Genomic DNA, 21273 nt, shown 5'->3' on the forward strand with positions numbered 1-21273 from the left:
TATTAAAGAAGAAAATGGACTCTAAAGCACCCTATCCCAGCTGATAGTCAATCGCTAACATGGCCAAGTGGCTCTTTAGCACCCAACGCTAAAGCAACCAAAGTATCATTTTAATGGCTGGACCAGCTATGTGGTGCACCGGTTGTAGAGATTTGGAAAATTTCAAGTATCTGCCGACCCCCAACATTCATCCAAAATCTTAAGAATGCGAACAAACTATGCTACCCTATAAATTTGATACTCCGAACTAAATGAAGATATTAGAATTTTGAAAAAGCATTTTAACATTAAATACCCCATTTTATAACTTTCTAAACTAATGGTCAAAATGAGATATAAAAGCTGTAAAACCACATCAACCATGCTATCAACCTAAATCAATGTTTTGGATCGGTTGGCGCAGTCTATTTTTTCATATGTCGCACAAATCAAAAGATAATGACCCAAGTCAACTAATTTGCTTGTAAGATAATAAAAAACCACAATATCACATAAACCACACCTAAAGGCACTAGGAACCATGTTGTTATCCCTACTTCCCAATGTATAACGATACAACCATAGGGAAGGGTAAAATGGTCAAATAACACAAAAATAATATATTTCATACAAATCACCAATAGTCAAGTGATTACATCATCGACCACTAACAATGCAGTTTGTTCTAAAATAAAGGGCAATAGAAATTCCCAAATCATAAAAAATCTAGGGATAACTACCACACTTATCAGACTCGACCTCCCAAGTAGACTCAAGTCGATGCCTCTACTAGACCTTAACCATAGGAATAACTCATGAACATAACCGTAAAAAATCCATGGAAAGAATAGAAACAGGCTCCTCAACAAATGTCACTCGCTCATCTAACTAGACTGAATCCCAATAGATAACATGAGACTCATGTATAATGTAATGCCGAAGAATGGAAACATGTATAACTTGAAGAAAAACTGATAAATCTAGGTCTAATATTAACTAATAAGACACATCCCCAATTGTCTACAAATTCTCGAAAGATCCAATATACCTTGGGCTAAGCTTACTCCCTCTTCTCAAACCTCATCACACCCTTCATGAGTTATACATAAAGGAGAACATGATCACTAATGCTGAATCTCAAGGAATAATATCAATGATTTATATAACACTTTCAACTACTCCTAGCCTCACTAAGTCTATCCTGAAAGGCCCAAACTTATTCTATAGAATCACAAAGCAAGTACATACCTTGAGGTCTAATCTCTGAAACATCAAATGAACCAACTAAAGAGTGACAATTCCTATCATACAAAGCCTCAAAAGATTCCATGTCAATAATGGAATGGTAGCTATTATTATACACAAACTTTGCCAAACCTTGATGCTGCTCCCACTGACCATCAAAGTCTATCGCACAAGTGCAGAGCATATCCTCTAGAACCTAAATAGTCCTCTTCAACAGAAAATCATCCTAGGGTTGAAAAGTTGTACTAAGATCAATCCGAGTATGCAACTTCTCCTGAGATTTCTTTTGAAAGTGAGACGTGAACATTGAACCTTGATTAGAGATTATAGACATTAACACATAATAAAGATGGACTACCTTATAAATATAGATGCGAGCCAACCTCTCAGTACTAAAACAATATTACATAGGAATTATATGAGTATATTATGTCAATCAATCAATGATTACCCACACTATTAGAACCACAAGAAGTACGAGGCAATCTAAAGGTCCATAATGATACATTCTTATTTCTACTTGTGAATGGGTATCCTATGAAGTAAGCCTCTTAGATTTAAATGTTCATCCTTCACCTGATGGAAACATAGGCAATGAGATAAAAAAATTGCTACATCCTTCTCATATGATGACCCAAACACTATCAAAACCATGAGAAGTATGAGGCAACCCCGTCATGATGTCCATAGGTATTCCTGGATAAATGAAATACCTAGAATAATAAACCTCAACCAAAATCAATCTAACCCAATCACTCTCTCTTGGTACATAAATTAGCCACAAATGCTCAAGACACTATCTAGATTAAGTAAGGCTTCGTTATCCTCACCGCCTTACACCATATCCTGAATAACTCTCAACCAATATCATATAACTAATGAGCTTGAATTTGCTCAATCAAGAAAGATTTAGCCTCTTCAAATGCCAAAATACACCCAGGGGTAACTATATAAGGCCTAACTATTTGGTTACACAAAGACTTAACCTCCAAGGCCAAAGGCCTCTCTCGAGTCAAAATAGGTTCCAAGCTACCCATGCTAGTCAACTTTCTGCTCAAGTCATCCACAACCACATTAGCCTTTCCTGGATAGTAGAGAATTATTATGTAATAATCTTTTAGTAACTCAAGCCAACAACACTGCCTTATATTAATATCTCACTAGGTGAAGAAATAGTAAAGGCTATGACAATCTAAGAAAATCTTAAAATGTGCTCCATAAATGTAGTACCTCTATAATTTTAAAGAACAAACTACAATGCATAACTCTAAATCAAGGGTAGGGTAATTCCTTTCATGAGGCTTCAACTTACGAGAAGCATACACAATTACCTTACCTCCTTCCATTAATGTAACACATAACATATCTCTTAAAGTATCATAAAAGATGGTAAAACCCACACTCTCCTTGGGTAAAGTCAATATAAGAGCCTAAGTCAACAAATGCTTGAGCTTTTGAAAGCACACCTCACAAGCATCAAATCACTAAATAGAAATCTTTTTTTGAGTTAAATTTGGTTAATGGAGTTGTAATAGATAAAAAACCCTTGACAAAACACCAGAAGTAACCCGTTAAACAAACAACACTAAATATCTTTGCAGGAGGAATATGCCTAGACCAATAATGGACAGCTACAATCTTAGCCGAATTAGCCTTAATAGAATGCTTTGTCACTACATAACACAAGAATGAAATATACTCCAGCCTAAACTTACACTTGTCTAATTTATCATACAAATTCTCATCTCTCAGCCTCTAAAGAACAATTTATAAATGCTCCTAGTGATTAGCTTCATTCTGGAATAAACCAAGATATCATCTATAAATATAATAAAAAAAGATTCAAGATATGATCAATAGTACTGATTTATAAATTCTAGTAATACGATTGGGGCATTGGTCAACCCAAAGGAAATGACCAAGAACTCATAATACCCATACGGAGTTCAAAAGTATATCTTCTGAATATCCAGATCTTTAATCCTCAATTGGTGCTACCTAGACCACAAATAAATCATCATAAACGCTGAAGCACCCTATGCTGATTGAGCAAATTATCAATTAAAGGAAAAGAATACTTGTTCTTTATTGTTACCTCGTTAAACTAATGATACTCAATACACATGTGCATAGACCCATCTTTTTTCTTCATAAACAAAGTAGGCACACCTAAAGGTAATAAACTACTTTGGATAAATCACTTATCCAACAAATCTTGCGATTGATTCTTTAATTTCTTCACCTTTATTGGGGCCATCCTACAACGAGAAATAGGAAAAGGCTTGGTTCCCAGCTCAACATAAATAGTGAAGTCAATATCATGATATAGAGGCATAGAAGGTAAATCCATAGGGAAAATATCCATAAACTCACAGACCATAAGAACATTATCCAAGGAAAGAGATGAAAGAACACTAGTATCATGAATATGAGCCAAATAAGAAAAGAATACCATCTCAACCAAATGATAAACCTATAGAAAATATATAACTCTATAAAGACTTGAATGAAGCACACTTTTCCAAGATATCCTATGAATACCAAGTGAAGCTAAAGCACGGTCTTAGCATAATAATCTACGACAACATGATAAGGAGCTAATCAATCAATATTTAAGATTACATGAAAATCTACCATATTAATTATAATAATATCTACCCAGTTCCCACACCACACAAAAGTCATAAAAAAAGATTGGTACACCCAGTCCACTACTAAAGAGTCTCTTATAGGGGTAGATACTCTGATAGGCATATCAAGAGGCTCAGAAGTAGAATTAAAACCTAATTTAAAACGTCCAGACACATAGGAGAAAGTAAATCCTAAATAAAATTACACACATATTGATCTAACATAAATAGGGATGATACCTGTGATGACAACATTAGAGGCCTCTTCCTCTTGCCTAGGATAACATAATATTTTCTGTGTCCACCACCTAGATTTGCAAAGCTGCATACACTAGTCTTCTATGATTCTAACGGAGACCTCTAAAATCCTTACCCTAAGAAGAGTGACCTCAGAACTTTCCCTAATGGTGTACCTTCTTCGAACCTCTCTGAGATACTCAAATAATAAAAGAAGTCATCCTAGCATGATCCATAATACTCTAAAACAATGCCCTAGACATATATATTTGAGTCATAGATAGCTTAGAGAAACATCTAACCCCTTTATAAACTTTTTAATCTTCTTAGACTTGGCAGAAATAATGGCTTAAAATATCTAAACAAGGCATAGAAATGTTCCTCATACTTTACAATAGTCATGAAGCTCTGCTCAAGGAAATAAAATTTATCTCTCATTTGATAACTCAAACTAAAGGGCATAAATATGTCCAAAAAGGCCTCGATAAATTTATTCCAAGTTATCTCTAGTAAACCAAGAAGTCGGTAACAAAGAAGTGACCTTTACTAATCTCAGTTTGTATCTCTCAACTTATACATAGTATAAGCAACCCCATCTGACACAAGCAAGCCAATATTATTTATTTTCTCATGATAATACATCAAGAAATCATAGGCACCCTCACCTATGTAAAACATCCTAGATTTTAATCCTTAAAAAATTTTTCAACAATCTATTTTTTGGACCCAATACGACTCATGGGTACAAGTTGTATGCTGGAGTTTAAGTCGTATGGTCCTTTCATATGCTTATCAATATTAGATTGTGGGATGGTATTGGTCACTCAAATGGGTACAACATAGAGGTATCACCATAAGGCTAGGAATGAGTAATTTCAAGGACTTATATGGTAGGCATTATTTAATCCTTTTGGTGTTTTTTCTACAAGGGATACAGGTTATGGGTATGGATCATATGTTGTGGTTATGACTTGGTTGGAGGAGTCATATATTGGACAGTGTTTTATCCAATGGTTGAGGCTTAGATATGAGTGATGGATACCAAACGTATAGAAAGGTACCACTCATATGGGTCAGTCGTATCCCTGTGGTAGTTTTTAAGAAATTTAAGTAAGGGTATTCTGGATATTTCTCTACTTACCATAACTAGGACCCATGAATTCTAATATACATAGGAGGTTATTTGTCTTATTATTCTATTCATTAACACTTACAAACTATTCCAAAACAATCCATAATTCTCTCAAGAGATTTTAGGGCAAGAATTATAGGGTTTCATCTTAGGGATTGTTTTAGGGTTTATCTTGGTGATTTCATTCCATTAATTCTTTGGTATAAGGCATGTATCTCTCCCCCTTTTGTAATTTCAACTAAAGTCATGGTTTATATTATTGATTTCATAGTTTTACTATTTCATGATTGTGTTTTTCAACTATTATTTAGGGGTTTTAAAGTTTAATCCTTTGTTATAGTTACCTATGGTTTTAATTATACTTTTATATGCATTAATGGTGGTTTCAGTCAATTGGATTGGATAGCAATGATTTAATGGTCTTTGAAATTTTTTTTAGTTTATTAGGCCCACCAAAGTTTCTGATAAAATACTTATAAAGATATGTCCATTGCCTTGACTTCTTTTAATAGATCTATTTCATGTTTTAAATAGGACAAAGAATTTATGCATGGCTTAAATGGTTTAAAAGGGGTTAAAGGATAAATGGTTGTGCTTGTGGAGAATATGGAAGTCTACCAAGTAGATTTTATATAGTGTATGGAAAGGCACCTAAGGCCCTCTTAACCTAAATATTTTGACTATGGATATTACTTGCAAGTAAGGGGTGGTATGATGATAACACTAATATTAGCCTTGGTTAATAGATGGTAACTAGATTGTTTAGACATGGTTTTAATTGGGCATTAATGGTGGGGTGTGTAGCTAAGCCATGGATGGTGGCGGTCCTAGAAGGACCAAAATCGGAAGCTTATATTTGCTGATATGAGAGGTATTGATGACCATATGTGTGTATCACATTTTATATTAGGGGATGTACTAGTTATCCCATGGGATATTCCATGGTCATGCAGCTACACATACAAGGTCCCTTTCAGCAGGGGAAGCCAAACCCATATGGCTTGTGGATGATTAGAATGATAAAGCTACACTTCTCAAGTAATGATTTTAAGTGTATACTAAACCTCTTACTATTTACCAACACTTATATATGTATGGATATATGCATTATGGATAGTTTTACTTGGTTTTATGACTGGTATTATTTTATCCTTATCTTGATATTCATGCTAGCGGTCTCTTCCTAACCCCATCTACTAACAGCTGTATACCCACGCTATATAGGAACCGACCATTCTACTCCTCCTATTTAGGATACAGATTTGGTATCAGTATTTTGACTAAAGTGGTGATCTTCGATCCTTTCATAAGGTATCATTTCATGTTATAGATTTCATTAGACACTTCTTTTTTATTATGGATATTAGTTTTAGCCATGGTTGGGGGCATGTCCCAACCGTATTTATTTATTATTTTGGGTAGAGAATTTATGGTACTTCTGAGGGTTGGTATGGGTGGGATCAGTATTAATGTCATCCTTGGAATTTGAATAAGATAGAAGGCTGGCATTATCAAACATAATTTCTCACTATTCCATCATATTACATTTTGGGGTTGATTTTCATATTACATTTTGGTATTACTTTTGGTTTATGGTCTATGGCTTGGATTTGTATTGCTGGGCATTTGGTGAGGTACTATTGGACTCGGTTGGATCTGTCACAGTTCTGACCCAATCCTATAGTCTTAATACGAACAATAACTATTTCTTGTTATTTGTTCAAAATTCAGCCAATCTAAGGCTGGGCATATGTGGTTGGGTAGGGTAATAGGGGAGGTCTCGTATCCTAGTTGGACTTAGGATTCCTATTACTACCTGGCCATGGGTCGAGTTGTGTCAAGTTTGTATTAGAGTCTAGGTTCATGGTCAACTGGGAAGTATAAAAATCCTTACCGAGTAGAGTTTCTTTTTAGGGTTTAAAGCATGCCACACTCATAAGAGATGGTGCAAGACACTTAGGAATGTTTCACTTTCATGGTATTCTATCTTAAAGCTTGTGTTCTTAATCCTTCAATCTCCTCTAATCCTTGATTGTTCTTATTTTAGATCATCTCTCCAAGACCTGGAACACAAGGAAATTCTTCCATCCCATCTGGGGATAATGTTCAAGGGGTACTTCCTATGTCTGGAGTACATCTTTGATTTCATAGTCCTATTCCTGATAGTTCTGGAGTTCCTCTTATTTTGGCTAGTTCTCTTTAGGTCCCTCTGGGTAGCATAATGAATGTAGAATTTTGTCAGTCTATTCATGTCATTGCCCAATTGGTTGATGCTCAGGAAGAGAAGGGTGCCCTAGTGCTTTTTCTGTTGAGGCCACAAGGTTTGGTCAATCTATGAAGATAGATCCTCCAAATTTAACTGGGTAAAGGTAGAGGAGGATCCTCATTGCTTCTTAGATAATATGGAAATAATCTTTAGGGTAATGCGGGATACTAATGCAAAAAGGATTAACTTTACATCTTATCAACTCTAGGATGTTACTTATCATTGGTATGAGGAATGGAACAAGGATAGAGATGATATGGAAAAGGAAGGGTTGTGGGAGGCCTTTTCAAAGGCCTTCTTGGATTTGTTCTTTCCTCAAGAGTTAAGGGATTCAAAGATATAGGATTTTGTGAAGCTCAAGCAAGGGAGGATGTTTGAAAAGAAATATTCTTTGATGGTCCATCAAATATCAAGGTATGCTCCTGATTTGGTGGCTACTATGAGGTCAAGAATGAGGAAGTTCTCTTCTAGGTCTAATAGAGATTTGATTCTTGAGAGCAAGACTTCCTTGATGATTAAATATATGGACATCTCGAGGTTAACTATCCATATACAGTAGGTTGAGAATGAGAAGAGGAACCGGTTAGAGTTTGGGGATAGGTAGGGAAAGAGGAACAAGTTTTTTTATTAGGGAGGTGCTCAATCTCAAGGTGGTAAGGATTGTGGCAAGTGGGATAAAAATAAATGGAGGAGTTTGGGGTCCTTTTCTGCTAGTTCTCCTGATCAGTCAGGCGATAGGCGTCATTAAGGTGGTGAAAATTCTTAGGCATAGGTTGCCAAATCTTAGGTAAGTAGAGGTCAGTTAGTTTCTTTGTTTCCTCCTTGTTGATTTTTTAGTTGTACTTATTGGGGTTATTGTGAGAAAGGAAGGGGCAAGTGTTTCAAGTGTGGCCAGGTAGGCCATCAGCTTAGGGATTTTCCGGTCAATAAAGTTGCTATGAAGGCGAATAAGATTCCTGTGGCTTCATCTACCGCTCCTACACCTAGTAGGGTGGCATCTTCTTCTATTCTACTCTTGGTTATAGTGTTGGTCAGAAAATGTTGTATGCTTTGGTGTCCCAACAGGAATTCAAGGCATCACCTGATATTGTTACTGGTATATAATAGCTTTTCTCTCGTGACGTGTATTATTTTCTTGATTCGGGGTCCACTCTTTCTTATGTGACTCCATATATGGATTTGTCTTTTGGTTTTAATCTGGAAGTTATGTGGGATCCTTTTTTTGCTTCTACCCTGGTATGTGACTAGATTATTGCTAAAAGTGTCTATAGGGGGTGTGTGTTATCTATTGGTGGGAAGAAAACCTTGATGGATCTGTGATACAAAAATAAACCTAAAAACCAAAATTAAGGACTCAATCAACAAAAAATCAGCAACCACACTAGAAGGAAAACAACACATAGAAAGGAGATGAAGAAGAAGATTGCACAAATGTAAAGATAGATAATGAAACATTCACCACCCTTAATGATTAGCACCTAACTGTGTATCAAAAAACTAGACACACTTTACCATGGATGGATAAAACTTCATTCTTATATGGGCCAAGGGAATTCACACTCCTCAAAACCCACCTTTCTTGACAAATGGTCAAAGCAAGTGAAGAACCACCTCACTTGCATAGAACCTTCAAGTTTCGATTTCTCTTTCTTAAGGAGAAGGAGAAGACTACAAGATAAGACTACAATCAAAATCTAAAAATCCACTCAATTCATTATGCCAAAACTAAAGAGAATAGAAGCTAAAATATCTATTTATATTATTACATAACAAAAGACTCAAATGCCCTTAATGAGGGCTAGAAAGGTGCGTCTCTTAAGTAATGTAATATAGTGTATAAAGTCCACTTTACCCTTAGTAAGAGGCGCCTATGAGATGTTGGAATTCCTCCTTGTTTCCTCATTTGATCAAGGCTTTAAAAGGCTCTAAACACTTGCCAATTCTAAAGATTAAACCTTTGACAATGCCTTGTACTCTTTTATTCTCTTCATGCTTGTATCATCCTCTCCATCTTAAAAGGAATTTGTCCTCAAATTCTAAACTTGGAAAATCAAAGAGTTGGAAAACAAGCATATATTTCTCATGGTATAAGAGTTAGCATTATCACCACAAGGTATATAATCATGCCAAGGGGGTACACTCTTGGAATACGCCCAACCATCCTTTGTTATGAGTAAGAAACATCAACCACAAACATCACAAAGGACATGACCAAGGCAATCATCAAGGAGTGAAGAATATAATCCGAAATAATCACATATTCCATAAGTCACCACATTCCTATGAACATGATCACTATGGACCCTACTACTATCAAGGTCTTCATCAAACAAAATCAAAGGACCATATTAATCATCATGACCTACATTATAAGCATATTCACTAATTTGAGTGTTTTCAATCGACGGTCGGTGTCCTAAATTTGTGGACTTTCAATTGATGGCCAGTGTCGCTAAATATGTGGAACCGTAAGTGGAACCATAACCCAGTGGAATAGGTAAGTTAAACCGTAGCTCCACGCTACTTCAAAATTCAAACTCTTTCTTTATTTAATTCCTCCTTCATCTTTATCTTGTATCTTCGTCCTGCATTCACACAAAACTCACTCAGTTTCTCTATTTTTTTTCTTTTATGGTTTCATTCATTAATGGCTACAGAAGTAAAAAAAGTGCCAATTGTTAAAGTTGTCGATGATCCAATAGCTCTGTGGGATCTAGTAGTTGTAACTAAAGTGTTCTTCCAAGGAATTTCTATTGTTCATTATCAGTAAGTTCTCACACAACTTTGACCTAATTTTGGGGGATTTTTACTCTATTTTGGGTTTTTGCTTTAATTCTTGTTGAAAATATAGTGGCCTTCTTGCTTTTGTGACTTTATTAGATATTTATTTTTAATAAATGATAGGAATTTCTAAGGTGGTTGATTTTTGAGGAATTTTGATATGTATTAATTGCTTTATTTTTTATTTTTTTAAACTGGAAATAGGGCTTTGTTCTTGTTAATTTAATGGCGATTGAGTTGTTGTAGTTATGTAGTGGTTGTTTTCAGCTTGAATTCGACTTGCTAATTAATTTGTTTTCTAGAATTGCTTAGCTTATTATGGAATATATATATGGAATTTTTGATTTGAAATTGTTGTATTCAGCTTGAATTCGGTTTACCAGTTTTTTTTTCTTTTATTTTGGAATTGACTTTGATGATTGGCTTAACTTATATATTGGGGAGAGGTCAGCTGCTGTTTACTAAGTTATATGGATTTCTGTAAAACTTAATTCATTGATGAGCTCTGGATTACCCAATGATTTCTAGTGTTTGATGCATAGTGATTGATTAATTGGTTATTTAGTTGTCATGTGTATTTGTTTTGAGTTTCACCACTAGGGCATCCTTGATTGATTTCCTTGTGGAACTTTGAGATTTTGTTTATGAATCCAACCATAGGAAGAAATATCTATATAACTTTTTAGCACAATTCTTTCCTACTATACGTTAAAAATTTTGAGCAGTCTTCTTCAGATATATAGAGAACTTTAAGCACAGTTGTTTCTTACCATCTCTGTAAAACTTAAAAGGACTCTGTTCCAATTGGATGTTGTGTTACAATGATTCATTGTTCTATTATTTGTTGAGATTAAGTTTGATCTCATATATGTCTTTTAAGTTCTATTTTCCTGTTCACGCTTCTTCTAATTCAACTTATTTCTTGCCAATATATATTTTGTGGTTAGTCATGTAAAAGAAAAATTCTTTATGTTTGTTGTTACAGATGCTTTGTTTAATTTAGTAGTGGAATATATCTTTACTCTCCTTCTCCTTGTCTCTATGTCTGCTCATTATGTTTTCTAGGAGGGGCTTTGGAGTGGTGGGTGGTAAAAGCTCAATCTGTTCTTATGCACAAACACTAGTTCTAGTTGCTATCAACTACTTCGTGCAAAATTGTAAGGCCCTGGAAAGTTCCTTCGTAGTTTGAGCCTTTGGGCGTGTCGAGTGAGGCGTGATTTTGGCCCTAAAATATTGAGAAGTTGCTTCCTAAGTGAGTAATGTGTTAACCATATAGATATAAGATTTACCCAAATCCAACACTCGGGTAAGAATTTATGGCTAATTTAAGCCTTACTCGTAAAACTGCATCATTAAACTGCCTGGCGCATCACGTAGAGGGTTGATTTGGCAATTGTCAATTTTCAGTAGAACCCTGCAATAGTAGAATGTCACAAAGGAGTCCCAGGTCCTAACTAGTGAGAAAACATAATGGCTCTGCATCGCAGAGGCTACCAATTTCCCAATTGTCAAATTCCAGTGAGCCACCACAATAACTGGCGCATTGCGGAGGCCAATAAAATTGGGTTCTAGTTCCATTTTTCCAGTTTCATACAGATGTTTAAAAGGTCACTTTGGACCTTTTTCAATCCTATAAAATCATGGAAACACTAAGTCAAAGCCATTTACAAGCATCTTATAAGGTTTTCCTCAAGTTTTCTCTCAACATTAACCCTAAGTAACCAAAACCTCTTCCAAGAACCTCAAGAATCCACCATGGATTTCCTAAATTGAGTCAAGATTCAAGGTTTCCAAGTCAAGGACCTCAAGAACCCTCATTCTAGAGCATGAATAGAGTTCCAAAAGTGAGAGTTCATCAAAAGCTTCTAATTTAAGGTATGGGGGGTTTTGAACAAGGGTAACCCTTTCAGCCTTGTGCCCAAAAGGCTATTTATATCATGAAATTCTTGAAATATATAAGGTTTTTACATGAATTTGAATTGGGTTTTTCACCCATTATTATTGAATGCATTATGTTGATTTTTTTCTTGAATTAAGAGTCAAATGGCATGATTTCTACATGTTTTCTTGAGTATTTACAGCTGGGTATAAACCCTATGATTTTACTCCTTGATAAGATAATATTTGCATTTTTGAGATATTGAAGCATATGGCTATATCGAGATTTTGAGGTAATTTTCTGAAATTCTTGAATTTCCACATGATTTATGAATCTATATGATATATATTATGCTTTTGATAAGCTTTAACTTGAGATTTAATTATGGGTTAGTAAGCCCTATTTGAGACTTATGAAATTATGAACTCTTGTACTATGAGCACCCATGTTTTGTGTATTTTGAGATGATTGAGAAATGAATTCGCCTAATGGTCCTTGATCTTTGAAATCCACTTCACTATATAAGATTATCGAATTGATTATTAGGTTCCTAGTGAACCATGTGATTATTCTAAAAGTGGATTCTTTTTATGAGATGAGTGCAGATAATCTAAAGGGAGTAGTATTTAGCATCGAGTGGGTAAGTTACTATGGTTTTTTATCCCAAAACTACGTGCCATCGTAGATTGGGTCTGAGGCTGAGTTTATGATGATTATGACTGGGCCAGAGGCCGAGTGTCGTTTAGTGATCACTGGACCTAGGTTATACTCCCTGGCAAGAGTATGACGCTCCTCTCCAACGTGGGGTCTCTTTCTTAGGAGGATAAAATGTTGGACTCCATGTAGCTTGCATGGTTTATGTAGGTTATGAGAACCTCCCTTGACATTTAAACTTTGAGATCAAATTCCTATTTTTCCTTTCCTATAAGTTATTTTCCTAAATGGTTGAATTGCAAAGATGTTTCCCCAACTAAAGTATCTTCTTGATGTAAGTTATTTCCTAAATGAAAGCATCTTCCCTTGTTATAGTACTTTTGTAAAGCCTTGACGTAAGTTGTTTTCATAAACTAGAATGCCTTTCCGTTTGCGATGGAGCGATTTCCCTAAAGCTTGAGATGAGATATTTTCCTAAAGTAAATGAAATGCCTTCAAGTATGTTTTCAAGTTATATGATTCCGAATTCCAAGTATATGAGTTCTAAATAATTATGAAATGTTGAGCATTAAAGAAGTTTTACTCTCCATGATACTTATGCATGAGTTAAAAGTATTGTTTAAAGTGCCTTAGCCTTTGGGTATTGAGAATAAGAGAATATTTTGAATTTTGAGATTAAACAATGACGACTCACGAGATTCGTGTTACATGCTCCATTCTACATGACTTATGAGCTTTATATTTTGATACTTGTTCTAGCCATGTGAGTCATCTCATAATGCATACATGATTTGTTTAAAGAAGACTGTTACTATTTTATTCATATGCATTCACCCCCGTATACTCAGTACATTCCAAGTACTGATCCACATATATGTCTATGTGCTACATTATGTCATAATGTAGATTCAGGTTCTCAGTCCCAGCCTTGCCCGTGATTCTTCGAGTACCTTGCCTATATTTTATACAGTGGAAAGTCCTCATGGTTCGAGGACCGATCTTCAGATATTTTCCTTACTTGAGAGAGTATGTTTTATCTTCAGTTCATTTCAAGTCAGTTGGGGACCTGTCCCAACGGCTCTTTAGATTTTGATTTGTAGAGGCTTGTCAGACTAGTGTCAGACTTGTGATGTGTTGAGGGTTCGATATTATGATTTTGTTGAGATTTCTCTATATTGTGGTCTTATGGACCGAGTAGCTTTTCCATATTTCCTTTCATGTGATATGACTATGCTAGTGTTGAGTCCATTCTTATCTTGAATTGAGTGTCATTGGTAGAAACCGGCTCTAAAGATTAGCTTGGGACTACTCGTAGCCTTAGGCACCGTGTGACATCCCGAGAGATGATTTTGGGTCGTTACAAATATAGACTGGAGGTTTGGTCAGTTCCCGATTTGATTCTTCCAACCATCTAGTTTGAGGGGCCAAAGCTGTGTTAATGGCTATTACTTGCCAATATTTTCTTTTCCTTATAGTTGATGACATTTTTAGAAGATACTTTTTTTAGATTGTCTTTAGTTATGCGTGTAGTGATATATTTTTAGGAATCATCTATTTAAAAAAGATTTAATTAATAAGATGAGAAAAGAGGAAGTAAATTTTGGCTATGCCCAATCATCCATACAGTTCTTCTTCTCCACTTGACTTACTTGAGCTTATTCATTCCAGGATCCTTCAATTTCTAGTGTTTCAGCTTACAAATGTAGTTTACCTTTTCTTTGAGGATGAATATAGTTTACCTTCAAAGCAGGCCTTATATTAATATCTTATTCGACCATTTTATTTAATATAAAAAATTTACCCAACCACACATACAGTCCAAGACGTTGGTTAATCAAGTCAAAACAACCGAGTCAGCAAAAATAGACCAAAAAATTTTCATTTTTGGGTAAAATATGGATTTAGCTTAGAATGTATGCATCCTCATCTTGATTTATCCATTCTTGCAGTTTCTAAAATAAGGGTTTAAAGACATTAAAGTTTTTCTCCTTCAATGCACCTTAGTTTTGCTTCCATAAGCTGCTTGTGCTCGCTGCTGGATTTTCTAGTAGTGGCAAACAAAATTTATCTACATATAATTTTAGTTTGTCAATCATTCTAGGAAAGCATCTTGACTGAATGCCAAAGCTCACAAGATGTATTTAAGCCCCATATTGTGAGCATTTATTTTCTAGACTATTCTGCACCTACCATGCACAATTAATTTGGATCATCTGATAAAGTTCTTTTTAATGTGTTGAGTTAATGAAGATTGTCGTTGTCAGGAAAAAATAAGTTAATGAACATTGTCTAATGGTTTTGCTAGGTCATATTATGCTAGTATCCTGAAAAAATTAAGAAAGGAACAAAATGATATTTTCAAGAATTATGCATCATTTGGACTGTCATTTTATTTTTTCCACAGAGGTTTGTCAACTTACTCCATTACTACGTCTTGGAGCTGGAGCTTATGTTGGCATAATTGCTATGTCTGCAACTTACCCAATGGACATGGTTCGGGGCAGAATCACTGTGCAGGTATTTATGAGCTTTTTGAAGAAATATTGCCTGTTCTGATGTTCTGTATACCGTGCAATGACTATGGAGTGCTCTGCTGCGATGCCTTTCATGATAATCCTCTTTATGTTTTATAGATAGAGAAGTCTCCTTATCAATACAGAGGAATGTTCTATGCTCTATCCACCATACTCCGCGAGGAAGGTCCACGTGCTTTGTATAAAAGATGGCTTCCTTTAGTCATAGGAGTTATAAGTTTTGGTTCCCTAAATTTATAAGGAAATTCTTCTTTACTAGCCATCTGGTCCCTTTATAGAGAAAAAAATGATGCTTCTAAGCTTGTTGAGAGAAAGAACTGTTAAGAACTTCACCCACTAGTTAATTAGTCAAAATAGTACTGTAAGCCAACTATTCCAGGCAGAAGTTTAGAATTAGAATATCTTCTCTTTGAATAGTGTGGTGAAAAGGAATGGAAAAGAACAAGCAACACAAATATAATGTCCTTCTGGTTCTTATGAAAGTAACTAAGTTTGTTTGTGTTTACTGATTCCATATGTGGGACTTAACTGTGCAGTTTATGAATCTCTAAAAAATTGGATGGTCAAAACAAAACCACTTGGTCTAGTTGATGATTCTACTAAGCTTGGTATTGTTACAAGGCTGGCATGTGGGGTTGTGGCAGGAGCTGTGGGGAAAACTATTTCTTACCCTCTTGACATTATATGCAGAAGGATACAGATAGTGGGTTAGAAAGATGCTGCCTCCATAATTACCGGTGATGGGAAGAGCAAGGCTTCTGTTGAATATTCTTGAATGATTGACACTTTCAGGAAAACTGTTAGGTATGAGAGATTCAGGGCCTTGTACAAGGATTTGGTACCTAATTCAGTAAAGGTTAGTCATATTTCCATACCTTGAACCTTTATGTGTTGTAACTTCAGTTGAAGTTTTTTAGTTTCTCTTATTTTTGCACATAGAATTTGCATCCCTTTTGTGGAAACTTTGTTTAAATAAGAAACTTTTTCCCTTGGGTTGACATCACTTTTTCATTACTGTGCTCTACGGAGTAGATAGCATCCAGTTTTACTTATCAAAACCTCTAATCCAGTTTTTCATAAATATATCCTTTTGTATTATGCAGCTTCTATTTAACACAGTATATATCACTACCTCTAACGAAGTAGAGAGATCGTTTTCTATAGCCCGGCTCAAGACAAATAACTCTAATTTGGTCTGCCTATGTATACTAATTAATAATGTTTTACTATGATAGCTAACTATCTAACTATTCTATTTTCATTATAATATCAATGGCATCTTAATGTAATGTAACAAGTACACTTAGTCCCCAAATCTCTTTGGTTAAGGCTCAAGTGCCTTTTCATTGAAACTTTTGGTTGCATTATTATTTGTTCTACACATACTAGTACTAATAACATTTTGATACACAAGTATATGTATATCAATTGGTACAAGAAGATCTATAAAAGAAAACTGAGACTTAATCACAGGTCTCTTAATTATGCATAGTCATAGCTAGCAAACTCAAGATGCATGTTGAGAAACAGCATGATCTTCTATAATTTTCCATTCACTTTAAATTGATTTACAAGTCATGATCAACTCTTCCATATCATTTTGGTATATGAACCCCTGAATCTTCCCCTATAGGATGTTATAAGCTTATTGTGCAAACTTTAACCTACAGTAAGTTGGTTGTTGTCTGGAAGAAATTAAAACTGCCATAGGATAACGCAACTGTCTTCTAACAACTGACTAGTTATAACCTACTGTATGGTCATTGTATGTTGCTTGTTATAATTTGTTTTCTTGATGGGATTTTCTTACATTTAAGTGCTAATTTATATTATTTTTCTCTTTATATAGGTCTCCAAAATAAAGAAAGAGATGAAGAAAGTGATGGAGACAGTGACCTTACTTGAGAAGATTTTTGGGTTGGGGATAAATGCTCTAATATCAATATTTTTGTGTTGACTTTCTTGATACTTTTCATGAATCGAACTAGCTAGTATGTAAGAACTTAACTAATCATTTGGACTTGATTACATTTTGCTTTTAGGTTTAAATTACTAGCTTGCTGTATATTTTGAATTATGAGATTATTAAAGAATGATTTTGTTATGTGATGTGTATATATAGTGTTATAATTTACTATGTATTTAAATAAATATTTACATTAATACGAGTGACTATTTATATAAATAATTTAAATTTAATAACATGTGGTTGTAATTGTTCCAATAGATCAATAAACCATTGCAATAGGTAGTAAAAAAATGTTGCAACAGAATAATAAAAGTGTCGCAATAGATGCTATTGCAATGGCTTAATCCTGTCGTAATAGATGCTATTGCAACGGTATAATCTCGTTACAATAGAAACTACTACAATGGTTTAATGTCATTACATTAGAATCTATTGCAATGGTTAGTAACCGTTGTAATAGATTAAAATAGGCATCTCAATAAGTCAAAAATTAACCATCTCCATAGGTCAAGCTATGGCGATGGTTGTCTGAAACCGTCGTCATAACTTGAGCTATGGCGATGGCTCAGACAACTGCTGCATAAAACGTTGCCATAGACTTATCACAATGCCCACGTAGACGCTTGCTGAACCATTACGGTAGAGCAATGGCAATGGTTTTTTTGTCTATTGCAGCTATATTTCAACCGTCACCATAGGGGTAATTTCTAGTAGTGTGGAACAGTCAAGTCTATATCACAGAGCTTTCACCTCATGAACAGGCCCAAAATTAACTAAAACATATGAAAATATAGAATCTATGCATCAGAAGAAGGCCAATAATATCCATAATGCCTACTTTCGAATCGGGGTCAAGACGGACCCTCAAAATAGATTTTTGAAAAAGTAGAGTAAAACAAAAATTTTGTGTAAAAACATTTTTCCAAAGATTAAATGAATTCATAGGAGAAAACCCAAGTTAAAATAGGGTGAAATTAGGGTTTAAATTAAATAAATATTGATTTGTGTCTTTTTGGCCAAAATTCCCAAATTCCACTTTTAAATTTGAGTTTAAACAAGTTTTAAATGATAGAATCAAAGAAAGTAGTTAAAAAAGAAATTTGGACCTTACCAAAGCTTAAAAATGAAAGAAAATAATCATCAAATCTATCCACAAGATCAATGTCTAAAAAATAGTAATGAATAACTAAGAAAAGGATTATTTTTACCCAGGTGCTAAGCACAACTAAAATGTTCAGGTGACCACTGAAGCGGTACCCACTTAGCATCACAGTCTGCTAAAGCGTACTAGGACTACATTAGTACCCTTCGCAAAATTGGACGAGGGCTACTAAGGCACCCTTGCCCAGTTGTTATGTAACATCCAGAAGTACCCCCTTGACATTACACGATGCTCAAGAGCATGAATAGTCCCAAGGTAACCCATTAAGCTTACTTAACTTGAACTCGTAAGAAAATTGAACTACCATAAATAGAACTTGAAGGTAAATATAAACTTATCTTAATAAAAGTCATTAACTTGGAAATCTTTGAACAACACTTTGAAGTTAAAACGTAAATAGTCTGACAAGCCTTAATTACTAACTAGAGAGATATTTAGAAAGACCCCAACTGATCCAAATCATAAACTGAAATCAGGTAACTAAAACACTTTCATCAAAAAATAGAAATCACTTAAATTGGGTCCTAGGACTATGAGGACTCACTAAAGGACAAGATATAGGTGATGATACTGTTGTCAATCATGCTGGTGGAAACAAGCACTAGAACATACATTATAAGACAATGTAGCACATTGACATAAATGTGGGTCACTACCTCCGAAATGTACTAAGTATGTAGGGGTGAATGCATAACTAAGATAATAAATGAACAATCCTTAGACTATAAGATGATGCATGCTAAATATAAATGACTCACCTAGAGCTTGAATAAAACAAAGACTGTAAAATCATGAGCATGTGTAATAAAACATAAAGATAAACTTTTTTAGGCATAACTTTGTGTTCTAAAAGCTTTACTTTTATTCTTTCTTATTGGAGATTCTTCTAAACGATATAAACCGTGTGAGCTACCATAGAGTTCAACGTCTTACCCATGTTGGGGAGAGAAATTCTACCCTTTCCATTAAAATAGAGCCTTAATCTTAGTGATCACTTTTCTTCATCAATATTGGGAAAAAGGATTAACCTATAGTGGCTTATAGTTTCTAGGAATTTGGGATACACTCATCTATATTACCTTCTCGGTGCTGAATACTACTTCAAGAATACTTATATGCACATAATTTACGAAATCCACTGTAAAATAGAATAAGGGTTTATAGACTGGAAACCAGTTATGTTTCTCTTTCTTTAAATCAAAATCAAGATGAAAAAAATGTGGATTCCATAACCTATCTTAAGATCAAAAGATCGATCTTTTCTTTGAGCTTTTGTATAAACTTATCAATGTATCTTAAGAGCATGATCTTCTCATAAACTCAACACTTGTACTAAGGACTTATAATATATGCGTAAATTCTTAAAAATTCATGATAGAACATCATATTCAATAATCATCTTGAAGTACTTCAGCAATTCCATTAAAGATAAAGAGATTTAAATCACAATATGAATCTTATAAATCAAAAGATGAAACTATGTAAATCTTGATGCACTTTAAGCCATTAATCTCATGGTAATGCCATAATTCAAGAATGTGGATATTAGTCTACGAACTATAATTTAAAATAAAGAAATTCAATCTTAAAAATCATGTATTTTGGGAACAATGATGAAAGAATTACCTTGTTCATAAACCCCTTATACCTGAAGTTTCTTGAGTTGTGAAGAAAGCTTGAATCTTAGGGCTTGAAGGATGAACTTGTGAAAGAATCCCTATTCTTGATGTTCATTGAAGATAGAAGCATATAAGTATTGTTATTTGAGTGGAATGCGTAGGAAAATAACACCTTCTTGAGGGTTATAAGTCATGGATGGGAAGTTATAAGGGAGGAAAAATACTAAAAGGACCTTAGCTAACTTTATAGAAAAAGTTTATTAGTCTTTACTGTTCTACCATACAACTAGTATGGTAGGGTACGACCTAGATCCTCTGCTTGTAAGAATACAGAATCAAAGGGGTACTCAATGATAAACATATTAATTGCACTTATGACTAGTATCCTTTCATAAGACATCTAACCCTATACTCGTACCTTGGACAGAAGCTTAGGAAGACCTCACTGAAGAACTTACAATTTAATATCATACAATTCGTACCCTACTTGATGACTTCTAGGGGGCCAATTCCTATCATTAATAGAAAGTTCACCCTACCATACTATCTTGCATACGAGCACAACATACCACTCATATTGATCGGTATGACTTAAGAGAGAAGTTGTATGATACACAGAACTCCTCGACATGGGGCATCACATTATCTTCCTATTGGAAAACATTCGTCCTCGAATGTGGTTCATCTAGGATTCGGATTAGGAAAAGAATCAACCTCTCTACACTAGATTTATAACCAAGCCTACAACTATAAGAAGGATTTAATTTCTCACAACATAATATAAGATATAAGGACACCTAACTGGACTTAAAGAGAAATAATTTGCTGGAAATAACACTTTACCTTTGGTAGGGGATGAACTGGAGGAGAAGAGATGAGGAAACTTTCTTTTCATGTCTGCTTCAACTTCCAAAGTAGACCCTTCAACCAATTGGTTTCTCCAAAGAACTTTCACTGAGATTACTTCTTTATTTCTTAACCTTCGGACCTGTCTATCAAGTATCTAAACAAGAATCTCCTCAAATAACAAGTTATATTTGACACCATTACTCTCTAGGGGAATCACTAAGGACAGTTTTTTATACCATTTTTAAGCATTGAAATATGGAAAACAAAATGGACAACAACTAACTCTGATAGAAGATTCAATTCATAAGCAACCTCTCCTACCCTTTTCACTATCTCA

General features: G+C 34.7%; 1 pseudogene; it reads left to right on the forward strand.

Moving 5' to 3' along the window:
* LOC107868980 overlaps positions 1–21273 on the forward strand; it is a 138783-nt pseudogene that overhangs the window by 5055 nt on the left and 112455 nt on the right.

The sequence above is a fragment of the Capsicum annuum genome, chromosome 4 (assembly GCF_002878395.1).
Source record: "Capsicum annuum cultivar UCD-10X-F1 chromosome 4, UCD10Xv1.1, whole genome shotgun sequence".
Classification (NCBI taxonomy): domain Eukaryota; kingdom Viridiplantae; phylum Streptophyta; class Magnoliopsida; order Solanales; family Solanaceae; genus Capsicum; species Capsicum annuum.